This window comes from Chamaea fasciata, unplaced genomic scaffold (genome assembly GCF_029207755.1).
Source record: "Chamaea fasciata isolate MVZ Bird 193981 ecotype frontalis unplaced genomic scaffold, bChaFas1.0.hap1 SCAF_61, whole genome shotgun sequence".
NCBI classification, from domain to species: domain Eukaryota; kingdom Metazoa; phylum Chordata; class Aves; order Passeriformes; family Sylviidae; genus Chamaea; species Chamaea fasciata.
Genome location: NW_027094146.1, coordinates 1 through 12,532, shown reverse-complemented (window position 1 = coordinate 12,532; position 12,532 = coordinate 1).

Genomic DNA, 12,532 nt, shown 5'->3' with positions numbered 1-12,532 from the left:
TGTAAATCCTCGAGCATCCTAAAACCCATTCAACAGTCACGGAGAAAGGAAACAGGAGTGTGACCAGTTATCATTTATCTTGATATCCATTGTAAAGGTTGAAAGTTTACAATGAGGAAGACTCCACTTACTTCCTTTTTTACGCCCCCTCCCCATATAAAGGACCACTGACCCAATTCAAAGAACAAACTACACACGCTTAATAGCTTTTTAGCTAATTATAATATGAAGCAGAGAATGGGAGGTTTTAGTGCTATAAATATGTATTAGTATTTTGGATATTCAACACTTTTGAAAAGAAAGAGATTTTGTAACTTGGCAGTGCATTTTAGGGAGTGATCGCACACAACTGCCTGGCGTTGCATTAAACATATACTTTCTAACTCTAAACTGTTAGAGAGTCTTCTGTCTGTCACAGTTGGGTATCGATAGTAGATCAATATCCATATTTTAATAAGTCAGCAGTGGCACAGGAAACTCCCAGCTGATGGGAACAAACTTTCTGGCTGACTTCAGAGGCCTCAACAAAGTTGAGTGGTTTTCTCTCCTGTCCCCCAGCCCTTCCTGGCCCCAGGGGCTGATGGCATTTGTGCTCCCTCAGGTTCATCTCCCCACACCAACACCATGGGGGTGCTCAGGCCTGCTCTGGGCACTGCAAACAGGGGCTCCTGAGCCAGAGCTGCCGTGTCTGTGCCTGCAAGGATGCGGCCCCCGTGTGAGCTGGGAGAGAGGCCAGGGCTGCAGAGGGGGGATGTTGTTGGCAGGTGCATGAGGACGCTCTGGGACGCTGCCCGGGGGTGTCCGGCACAGTGGGGATGGATCAGCCCCTGCTCTGCTGCTCCTTCCCGTCTCCCCCAGGGACCCTGCAGAGCCCCAGCCGGGCTGTTTGCCCCCAGCCTGCCCACGGCCACCCTGGGGCTGCTCACGGGGCTTTTCCGTGCACAGCATTGGGCCTGGGCGTGTTCTGGAGAGAGCCTGGGCAAGGAGCCTGGAGCAGCGAGGCCCTGCCCTGAGGCGTCAGCGCTGCCCCAGCGGAGCCCATGGCCTGTCCCTGCTGCAGCCCCGGCACTGCCAGCCCCAGCCCTGTGCCCGGCGCCGAGAGCACTCCGGCCCTACAGCAACACCAGGGCCAGGAGGGCAGCGGGGCAGGGCCACGGGAGCAGCGCTGCCAACACCAAGGGCTGCTGCTCCTGGGCACAGCTGCTGTGCCAGCACTGATCTGCCCCCAGCTCTCATCCAGAGAAGAGAACCAAAGGGGGATCTCTGCAGAAAACTTGCCTGCCAGATCCTTGGGTTCCTTTAAAGCCACCAGGAGTGCAGCCCCTCATTGACACAGTCTGTGGCCACAGGGAAGGTGGAGAGAAACAAAATGAGAAATGGCACAAACAGTGACACTGCTTTGTGGACAATATTACAAAAGTAAAACAAAGGAAAAGAACCTCCAAAGTAAAGCAACAAGAGGTATCAAAAATGACTTTTATGACAAGTGATTTTGAGAAACTGGCCAGCAGTTTAATGTTTGTGAAACCATCCAGCCATCAGTCTTCCACACTGCAGCCTCGAGCTCCTGCTTCCTCAGGCTGCAGATGAGGGGGTTCATGGCTGGAGGCACCAGCGAGAACAGAACTGACAGGGCCAGATCCAGGGATGGGGAGGAGATGGAGGGGGGCTTCAGATAGGCAAACATGACAGTGCTGAGGAACAGGGAGACCACGGCCAGGTGATGGCGGCAGGTGGAGAAGGCTTTGTGCCGTCCCTGCTCAGAGGGGATCCTCAGCACAGCCCTGATGATCTGCACATAGGAGAAAGGACACAAACCTGGTGAGTTGTGGTTCCCACTCCGGTGGCACTTGCACCTTGGCTCTGCACAGGAGAGCTCTTCATCCACTTGTTCTCTTTTCCTTCCTCTAGGCATGGAGGGAGCTCCTGTCTTCAGCGTGTGCAAAAAACAAATCTGGCCAGAATCGGGGCAGGGAGGCTTTGGGGAGACCTTGGGATCTGTGCTGGGCACAGGAGGTCTTTTCCATTGGTCTGAGAGTGTCTGCTGTGGAAAGTGGATGTTAATACCCAGCAGAGAAATGACTTTTGCATTTTACGCAGCTGTGCCTTCCCCTGGGTTTGTGTGCTGACAAGAAATGAACATCCCTCTGTGTCTCAGGCAGCTCCTCCAAGGAAAGCAGGTGGGAATTGGAGCCAAGGAGCTGAAAGCTGCAGGTGCAGCCTGGGGTGGAAGGAGCTCAGATTTGCACAAGGCTGCTCTGAGTCCCAGGGCTTGGATGGGGGAAATGGTGGGGTGGGGGTAGGGACAGAGTCTGATTGATTGTCAGTCAGGAAGGGCCTTGATTTTCATAGCTATTCAAAGTGAATTAGAAGGTACTTGTGATTTATTAAAAAAATATGAATATCGAGCTAATACTGATATCCAACTGAGGGGGACAAAAACTTTCTAACAGTTTAAAGTTAGAGAGTGTATGTCTGTTGCAGCACCGGGCGGCATGCGGGGTGGCTCCCAAATACACACCGCAATTTACAGACAATCACAGAGTCCTTTTATTTACAAAGATGTTGAATACCCAAAACACAAATGCGTATTCAGAGCCCCCCCCCCCCATCCCATTCTCCGCTTAGTATGGTAACTAGCAAAAAAACAATTAAGCATGCTAGTTTGGCCTTTGAAATGGGTCGGTGCTCCTTTTCAAGGGGAGGGGGGCTTAAAATAAGAAAGTAAGATGAGTCGTCCTTGCTCTGAACTTTCTACCTTTTCAATGCAAATGTGACAAATGAGCTCTGGTAGGACTCCCATTTCTCCAGGTGCATGACTTTCAATGGGTTTCTGAATAGGGAGTTTCTGTAATCATCTTGTGCTCCTAAATCTAGTTATCAGGTTCTCTGTTCTTCATTACAAACCCAGCTAAGCAAAACATAAAGTTGACAAGCAATCAGTTATTGAGGCCTGGGAAAGTTAATTCAAATCTGGTTTCCCTTAACTAACCACAAACTTTTAATTTTTAGCAAACTTTAATTAATTCCTACAAAGCTTATCTCTAACTAAAATCTTAACCTCTCTAAAATCCTTAATTCTTTAAAGTCTATGTCTCACTGATTCAATGCCAATTGGAGATTGCACATATCAGTGTATTAATAGGGAATAAAACCTCTAAACAGGACCATAAAAATCTTTTCTCAGTGTCCTTTAAAATATTATACATTCACTTGGAGGACAGTTCTAAAATCTGTCCAATTAACCAGAAAAATTTGAAAACTTAAATCAAATTATTCCCAGAGGCTTGGCCTGTTAACGTGTTCTGAATGTTGATGGAGCCCTGGGCCACTGAATTCCTGAACTGAAGAGCTGAAGGCTGAACAAGCCTCTGGAGAAGTCCAATCCAGCAGCAGCCTCCAAGTGTCTGAGGGAGGGTGTCACAGCTCCCACTGAGGCCACCCCTGCCCAGAGACCGTGGGGGAATGGGCAGACAAGGAGAGCGTCCCTGGGGCTGGGCAAGGAGAACTCAGAGGCACCAGCGGGTCCAGGTGGGAAACGGAGTGTGGGATGTGGCTGTGAAAGCCCTGCCTGGGCTGTGCCAAGCAGGACAGAGAAGCCCTGAGCCCCAACCCCCAAACAACTCTCTCCGTGAGACATTGCAAAGGAATTACAATTGTTTGTGTACTCTGAGTTGGAAACAATGGAGAAGTACCGACAAGAGATTCTCAGAAGCTTAAAACAACAAAACAGCCTTTACTGGCAACTTTAGAAAATCAGAGAAACTTGAGCAAAAGCTTTACTATGACATTCAGTCAACAAAAAAACACTGCTCAAAGCGTTAACTTGGCCCATTCAGCTTCACAAACTGGAAGCCTGCTCAATTTTAAGTTAAGCAAAATTTGCAAGAAGAGGGAATTAGAAGAGGAAGACACAGAAAGAGAGAAAGACAAAATATAGAGAGATAGAGAGAGAGATAGAGAGAAGAACACACACTGCTACCAGCTCCTGGATTCCAGCAGTGTTCAGACAGAAATTCCAAGAGGAGCTAGGGTCAACGTGTGTGCTTGCCTTGTGGTCAGCCTAAAATACCCCTTGGTCTTCCTGGGCCCCTCCCCCAGATGGGACTTTGGGTCATCTGGTCACTCAGGAGCTGGGCTGGGGGCTGCAGAGGTGGGTGTGGAGCATTGCCTTTGGTGTGCCAGGGATTGGCAGACACTGCTGGGCTGGGATAGAGGCTCTGGGGGATTTGGGTTACAGGGTCAAGTCAATGCTTTGAGAAGTGCTGGGGTTCAGGGCAGGGTAAGGCTGGCTCTGCCCCTTCCTCCCCCTCACACGAAATGTTTCCAGCCAACAATCTCCTCCAGTCTCTCACAAGAGGCAATGTTGGAGGTGGAATCCCAATTCTGGCCGTGGGCACCTGGACAAGAAGGACAGTTCTTTTCCGTAGGAAGGAAAGTACAGAGCCCCAGGGTTTGGAAGGCAGGTGAGAGACTCACCAGGCCAAGGTCACCCAGACTTGTCATTAATGGCAGATTTTGTCTGGGAGCAGGCTTTGGATAGAGGGAATTTTTGGAGGTGGAATCCCAATCTCAGCCATGGGCACTTGGAGAAGCAGGACAGGGGTTTTTTTTCCCATTGGAAGGAAAGCACAAAGCCTTCCCTAGAGTTTTGGGGACAGATGGGAAGTGACCCTTGTGAAACCACTGCCAGCCAGACTTGTCCTGACAATATTCCCATGGGAACTATCCCTGGATATAAGGAAGTTTAGCAGTGAAATCTGAATTCTGGCCGTGGCTGGTGCATTTGCCAGCATTGCCATGGGTTAGCACAGGAGGGGGAGATTTCCCCTTCGAGAGAAGCTCGTATTTCAGATTTTGCATTCAGGCAGCTCCAGATCCCTCAGCTTTGGTTGCACGGCAGCTGGAAATGCAAGCGCAGGAGCTCTCTTTGGGCCCAGCCACAGCAGGTGACAGCAAGGACAGGGCCCTGGCAGTGTGACATGTGCAGAGAGCGCCTTCAGCAAACGCTGGGGGCTGGAACTCTGTGCAGAAAAGGCCCCGGGGGTCTCTGCACCCAGGCTAAAGGAACAAAGTTCCATTTCTGGCCTGGCTGGGGAGCACCACAATGGTGCCTTTTCAGGGCAAGGTTCCATTGCCGGCTGTTCTCTGAGCCCCAGAGGGGATTCCGGGGGGCCAAGGGGCTGAGAGAGGGACTGTGCAGGAGCCGGGAACAGTGAGAGAGCCCAGGCTCTGGATTTGTGTTTATTTTAGAACTTCCCGTGTGTCTAAAACATTCCTTGCATGGTTCTGCCTTGGGAAAGGGGAACTTCCTTGGTGGCACCTTGGGCTTGGCACACACCTGAGGATGTTATAAATGATCAGAGCCAATTTCCAAAATCAAAGATTTATTTAACAAATTTGAAAAGCAATTTCGGGAAACGCCACGATAAATCAGGACAACATCGATCGAATGTTGGGTGGACAACCCGGGAGCAGCAAAGGGTGCTTCTCCGGAGTACTGCCCACAAATTCGGGGTCTCAGGGGAGGTGTTTTAGACCATTTTTCTACCCTGAGGCGAAAACAAGACGGTAACAAAGAACCCGAAGAACACGACATCATGTACATAACATAATCATTGAAATGTCTGGTGTCCGCAAGGGATATCTGAAAGAGTTTCCTGAGAAATTGAGAAGACGTCTGAATGAAAAGTCTCCGAATCTTCTGTCAGAAGGTTTCTGCCCAGATTGGTATCGGATCTCCTGATGAGCTGTGAAGATGTGGTCAGCCCATGCTTAATGGGCCGTTTCCCGGTTACCTCTCTGGCAGATGTCGAGGTAACACCTTTGGACTGTGAAAAGACTGTGGTATGTGAAGAGATGCCCTGGAACTCTTTCCAGGAATTCAGGGGTTTTTTACATTCCACTGCAAAGTTTTAATACACACAATTTTAATCCACGAATTTAATACTATGTATCTATTACAAGGAGATTGTCTGTTTTCCATGGGGAAGCTCAGGGGTTTTAGATTGCTAAAATAAAAGAAAGGAAATCCCTCGTTGCCTGAGTGCACCCAGTTCTCCGAGCAAAGCAGGTCCCACGTGAGCGAGGAGAGGCAGGATGGAGTTGGGGAATGTGGAGCAAGGTTGTGTCCACTGGGTCAGAGCTCAAGGCACAGCTTCTCTGAGCAGGCCAGACCTGCCTGCTTAGGAGAGTCCCTGGGTCAATATGAGTCACTGAATGCTGCAATCACCTCTGCTCTCAAGAGAAAAATACACCCTTGAAAATAGGAATGTGCGTTTATTAGAAGCCCTTTGAAATATTTCTCCGTAACTCTAGGAAAAAAGATCTCCCAGTGAATTGCAACAGACCACGGGGAAATCAAGGGAGAGCTGAGAGATGAATTTCAAAGGAGGTAAGGATTTGAGAAAAGTTAGTGTTTTAGCTAAAGATAAGCTTTGCCAGAATTAGTTAAAGTAGGTAGATAGATAAGCTGTGCTGGAAAGAATTAGAAGTTAATGGTTAGATGAAAGGATTGCGATCAAGGATAACGATCCTGGATCTAAATAACTAATTGCTTGTCATTTTTGTGTTTGTTTAGCTGTGTTTATAATGAGAAACAGAAGAAACTGATAAATAGATTTAGGAACACAGACAATTGTAAATCCTCGAGCATCCTAAAACCCATTCAACAGTCACGGAGAAAGGAAACAGGAGTTTGACCAGTTATCATTTATCTTGATATCCATTGAAAAGGTTGAAAGTTCACAATGAGGAAGACTCCACTTACTTCCTTTTTTTACGCCCCCTCCCCATATAAAGGACCACTGACCCAATTCAAAGAACAAACTACACACGCTTAATAGCTTTTTAGCTAATTATAATATGAAGCAGAGAATGGGAGGTTTTAGTGCTATAAATATGTATTAGTATTTTGGATATTCAACACTTTTGAAAAGAAAGAGATTTTGTAACTTGGCAGTGCATTTTAGGGAGTGATCGCACACAACTGCCTGGCGTTGCATTAAACATATACTTTCTAACTCTAAACTGTTAGAGAGTCTTCTGTCTGTCACAGTTGGGTATCGATAGTAGATCAATATCCATATTTTAATAAGTCAGCAGTGGTACAGGAAACTCCCAGCTGATGGGAACAAACTTTCTGGCTGACTTCAGAGGCCTCAACAAAGTTGAGTGGTTTCCCTCCTGTCCCCCAGCCCTTCCTGGCCCCAGGGGCTGATGGCATTTGTGCTCCCTCAGGTTCATCTCCCCACACCAACACCATGGGGGTGCTCAGGCCTGCTCTGGGCACTGCAAACAGGGGCTCCTGAGCCAGAGCTGCCGTGTCTGTGCCTGCAAGGATGCGGCCCCCGTGTGAGCTGGGAGAGAGGCCAGGGCTGCAGAGGGGGGATGTTGTTGGCAGGTGCATGAGGACGCTCTGGGACGCTGCCCGGGGGTGTCCAGCACAGTGGGGATGGATCAGCCCCGGCTCTGCTGCTCCTTCCCGTCTCCCCCAGGGACCCTGCAGAGCCCCAGCCGGGCTGTTTGCCCCCAGCCTGCCCACGGCCACCCTGGGGCTGCTCACGGGGCTTTTCCGTGCACAGCATTGGGCCTGGGCGTGTTCTGGAGAGAGCCTGGGCAAGGAGCCTGGAGCAGCGAGGCCCTGCCCTGAGGCGTCAGCGCTGCCCCAGCGGAGCCCATGGCCTGTCCCTGCTGCAGCCCCGGCACTGCCAGCCCCAGCCCTGTGCCCGGCGCCGAGAGCACTCCGGCCCTACAGCAACACCAGGGCCAGGAGGGCAGCGGGGCAGGGCCACGGGAGCAGCGCTGCCAACACCAAGGGCTGCTGCTCCTGGGCACAGCTGCTGTGCCAGCACTGATCTGCCCCCAGCTCTCATCCAGAGAAGAGAACCAAAGGGGGATCTCTGCAGAAAACTTGCCTGCCAGATCCTTGGGTTCCTTTAAAGCCACCAGGAGTGCAGCCCCTCATTGACACAGTCTGTGGCCACAGGGAAGGTGGAGACAAACAAAATGAGAAATGGCACAAACAGTGACACTGCTTTGTGGACAATATTACAAAAGTAAAACAAAGGAAAAGAACCTCCAAAGTAAAGCAACAAGAGGTATCAAAAATGACTTTTATGACAAGTGATTTTGAGAAACTGGCCAGCAGTTTAATGTTTGTGAAACCATCCAGCCATCAGTCTTCCACACTGCAGCCTCGAGCTCCTGCTTCCTCAGGCTGCAGATGAGGGGGTTCACGGCTGGAGGCACCAGCGAGAACAGAACTGACAGGGCCAGATCCAGGGATGGGGAGGAGATTGGGGGGGCTTCAGATAGGCAAACATGGCAGTGCTGAGGAACAGGGAGACCACGGCCAGGTGATGGCGGCAGGTGGAGAAGGCTTTGTGCCGTCCCTGCTCAGAGGGGATCCTCAGCACAGCCCTGATGATCTGCACATAGGAGAAAGGACACAAACCTGGTGAGTTGTGGTTCCCACTCCGGTGGCACTTGCACCTTGGCTCTGCACAGGAGAGCTCTTCATCCACTTGTTCTCTTTTCCTTCCTCTAGGCATGGAGGGAGCTCCTGTCTTCAGCGTGTGCAAAAAACAAATCTGGCCAGAATCGGGGCAGGGAGGCTTTGGGGAGACCTTGGGATCTGTGCTGGGCACAGGAGGTCTTTTCCATTGGTCTGAGAGTGTCTGCTGTGGAAAGTGGATGTAAATACCCAGCAGAGAAATGACTTTTGCATTTTACGCAGCTGTGCCTTCCCCTGGGTTTGTGTGCTGACAAGAAATGAACATCCCTCTGTGTCTCAGGCAGCTCCTCCAAGGAAAGCAGGTGGGAATTGGAGCCAAGGAGCTGAAAGCTGCAGGTGCAGCCTGGGGTGGAAGGAGCTCAGATTTGCACAAGGCTGCTCTGAGTCCCAGGGCTTGGATGGGGGAAATGGTGGGGTGGGGGTAGGGACAGAGTCTGATTGATTGTCAGTCAGGAAGGGCCTTGATTTTCATAGCTATTCAAAGTGAATTAGAAGGTACTTGTGATTTATTAAAAAAATATGAATATCGAGCTAATACTGATATCCAACTGAGGGGGACAAAAACTTTCTAACAGTTTAAAGTTAGAAAGTGTATGTCTGTTGCAGCACCGGGCGGCATGCGGGGTGACTCCCAAATACACACCGCAATTTACAGACAATCACAGAGTCCTTTTATTTACAAAGATGTTGAATACCCAAAACACAAATGCGTACTCAGAGCCCCCCCCCCCCCCCCCCCATCCCATTCTCCGCTTAGTATGGTAACTAGCCAAAAAACAATTAAGCATGCTAGTTTGGCCTTGGAAATGGGTCGGTGCTCCTTTTCAAGGGGAGGGGGCCTTAAAATAAGAAAGTAAGATGAGTCGTCCTTGCTCTGAACTTTCTACCTTTTCAATGCAAATGTGACAAATGAGCTCTGGTAGGACTCCCATTTCTCCAGGTGCATGACTTTCAATGGGTTTCTGAATAGGGAGTTTCTGTAATCGTCTTGTGCTCCTAAATCTATTTATCAGGTTCTCTGTTCTTCATTACAAACCCAGCTAAGCAAAACATAAAGTTGACAAGCAACCAGTTATTGAGGCCTGGGAAAGTTAATTCAAATCTGGTTTCCCTTAACTAACCACAAACTTTTAATTTTTAGCAAACTTTAATTAATTCCTACAAAGCTTATCTCTAACTAAAATCTTAACCTCTCTAAAATCCTTAATTCTTTAAAGTCTATGTCTCACTTGGATTCAATGCCAATTGGAGATTGCACATATCAGTGTATTAATAGGGAATAAAACCTCTAAACAGGACCATAAAAATCTTTTCTCAGTGTCCTTTAAAATATTATACATTCACTTGGAGGACAGTTCTAAAATCTGTCCAATTAACCAGAAAAATTTGAAAACTTAAATCAAATTATTCCCCGAGGCTTGGCCTGTTAACGTGTTCTGAATGTTGATGGAGCCCTGGGCCACTGAATTCCTGAACTGAAGAGCTGAAGGCTGAGCAAGCCTCTGGAGAAGTCCAACCCAGCAGCAGCCTCCAAGTGTCTGAGGGAGGGTGTCACAGCTCCCACTGAGGCCACCCCTGCCCAGAGACCGTGGGGGAATGGGCAGACAAGGAGAGCGTCCCTGGGGCTGGGCAAGCAGAACTCAGAGGCACCAGCGGGTCCAGGTGGGAAACGGAGTGTGGGATGTGGCTGTGAAAGCCCTGCCTGGGCTGTGCCAAGCAGGACAGAGAAGCCCTGAGCCCCAACCCCCAAACAACTCTCTCCGTGAGACATTGCAAAGGAATTACAATTGTTTGTGTACTCTGAGTTGGAAACAATGGAGAAGTACCAACAAGAGATTCTCAGAAGCTTAAAACAACAAAACAGCCTTTACTGGCAACTTTAGAAAATCAGAGAAACTTGAGCAAAAGCTTTACTATGACATTCAGTCAACAAAAAAACACTGCTCAAAGCGTTAACTTGGCCCATTCAACTTCACAAACTGGAAGCCTGCTCAATTTTAAGTTAAGCAAAATTTGCAAGAAGAGGGAATTAGAAGAGGAAGACACAGAAAGAGAGAAAGACAAATAAAATATAGAGAGAGAGATAGAGAGAAGAACACACACTGCTACCAGCTCCTGGATTCCAGCAGTGTTCAGACAGAAATTCCAAGAGGAGCTAGGGTCAACGTGTGTGCTTGCCTTGTGGTCAGCCTAAAATACCCCTTGGTCTTCCTGGGCCCCTCCCCCAGATGGGACTTTGGGTCATCTGGTCACTCAGGAGCTGGGCTGGGGGCTGCAGAGGTGGGTGTGGAGCATTGCCTTTGGTGTGCCAGGGATTGGCAGACACTGCTGGGCTGGGATAGAGGCTCTGGGGGATTTGGGTTACAGGGTCAAGTCAATGCTTTGAGAAGTGCTGGGGTTCAGGGCAGGGTAAGGCTGCCTCTGCCCCTTCCTCCCCCTCGCACGAAATGTTTCCAGCCAACAATCTCCTCCAGTCTCTCACAAGAGGCAATGTTGGAGGTGGAATCCCAGTTCTGGCCATGGGCACCTGGACAAGAAGGACAGTTCTTTTCCGTAGGAAGGAAAGTACCGAGCCCCAGGGTTTCGAAGGCAGGTGAGAGACTCACTAGGCCAAGGTCACCCAGACTTGTCATTAATGGCAGATTTTGTCTGGGAGCAGGCTTTGGATAGAGGGAAGTTTTGGAGGTGGAATCCCAATCTCAGCCATGGGCACCTGGAGAAGCAGGACAGGGTTTTTTTCCCATTGGAAGGAAAGCACAAAGCCTTCCCTAGAGTTTTGGGGACAGATGGGAAGTGACCCTTGTGAAACCACTGCCAGCCAGACTTGTCCTGACAATATTCCCATGGGAACTATCCCTGGATATAAGGAAGTTTAGCAGTGAAATCTGAATTCTGGCCGTGGCTGGTGCATTTGCCAGCATTGCCATGGGTTAGCACAGGAGGGGGAGATTTCCCCTTCGAGAGAAGCTCGTATTTCAGTTTTTGCATTCAGGCAGCTCCAGATCCCTCAGCTTTGGTTGCACGGCAGCTGGAAATGCAAGCGCAGGAGCTCTCTTTGGGCCCAGCCACAGCAGGTGACAGCAAGGACAGGGCCCTGGCAGTGTGACATGTGCAGAGAGCGCCTTCAGCAAACGCTGGGGGCTGGAACTCTGTGCAGAAAAGGCCCCGGGGGGTCTCTGCACCCAGGCTAAAGGAACAAAGTTCCATTTCTGGCCTGGCTGGGGAGCACCACAATGGTGCCTTTTCAGGGCAAGGTTCCATTGCCGGCTGTTCTCTGAGCCCCAGAGGGGATTCCGGGGGGCCAAGGGCTGAGAGAGGGACTGTGCAGGAGCCGGGAACAGTGAGAGAGCCCAGGCTCTGGATTTGTGTTTATTTTAGAACTTCCCGTGTGTCTAAAACATTCCTTGCATGGTTCTGCCTTGGGAAAGGGGAACTTCCTTGGTGGCACCTTGGGCTTGGCACACACCTGAGGATGTTATAAATGATCAGAGCCAATTTCCAAAATCAAAGATTTATTTAACAAATTTGAAAAGCAATTTCGGGAAACGCCACGATAAATCAGGACAACATCGATCGAATGTTGGGTGGACAACCCGGGAGCAGCAAAGGGTGCTTCTCCGGAGTACTGCCCACAAATTCGGGGTCTCAGGGGAGGTGTTTTAGACCATTTTTCTACCCTGAGGCGAAAACAAGATGGTAACAAAGAACCCGAAGAACACGACATCATGTACATAACATAATCATTGAAATGTCTGGTGTCCGCAAGGGATATCTGAAAGAGTTTCCTGAGAAATTGAGAAGACGTCTGAATGAAAAGTCTCCGAATCTTCTGTCAGAAGGTTTCTGCCCAGATTGGTATCGGATCTCCTGATGAGCTGTGAAGATGTGGTCAGCCCATGCTTAATGGGCCGTTTCCCGGTTACCTCTCTGGCAGATGTCGAGGTAACACCTTTGGACTGTGAAAAGACTGTGGTATGTGAAGAGATGCCCTGGAACTCTTTCCAGGAATTCAGGGGT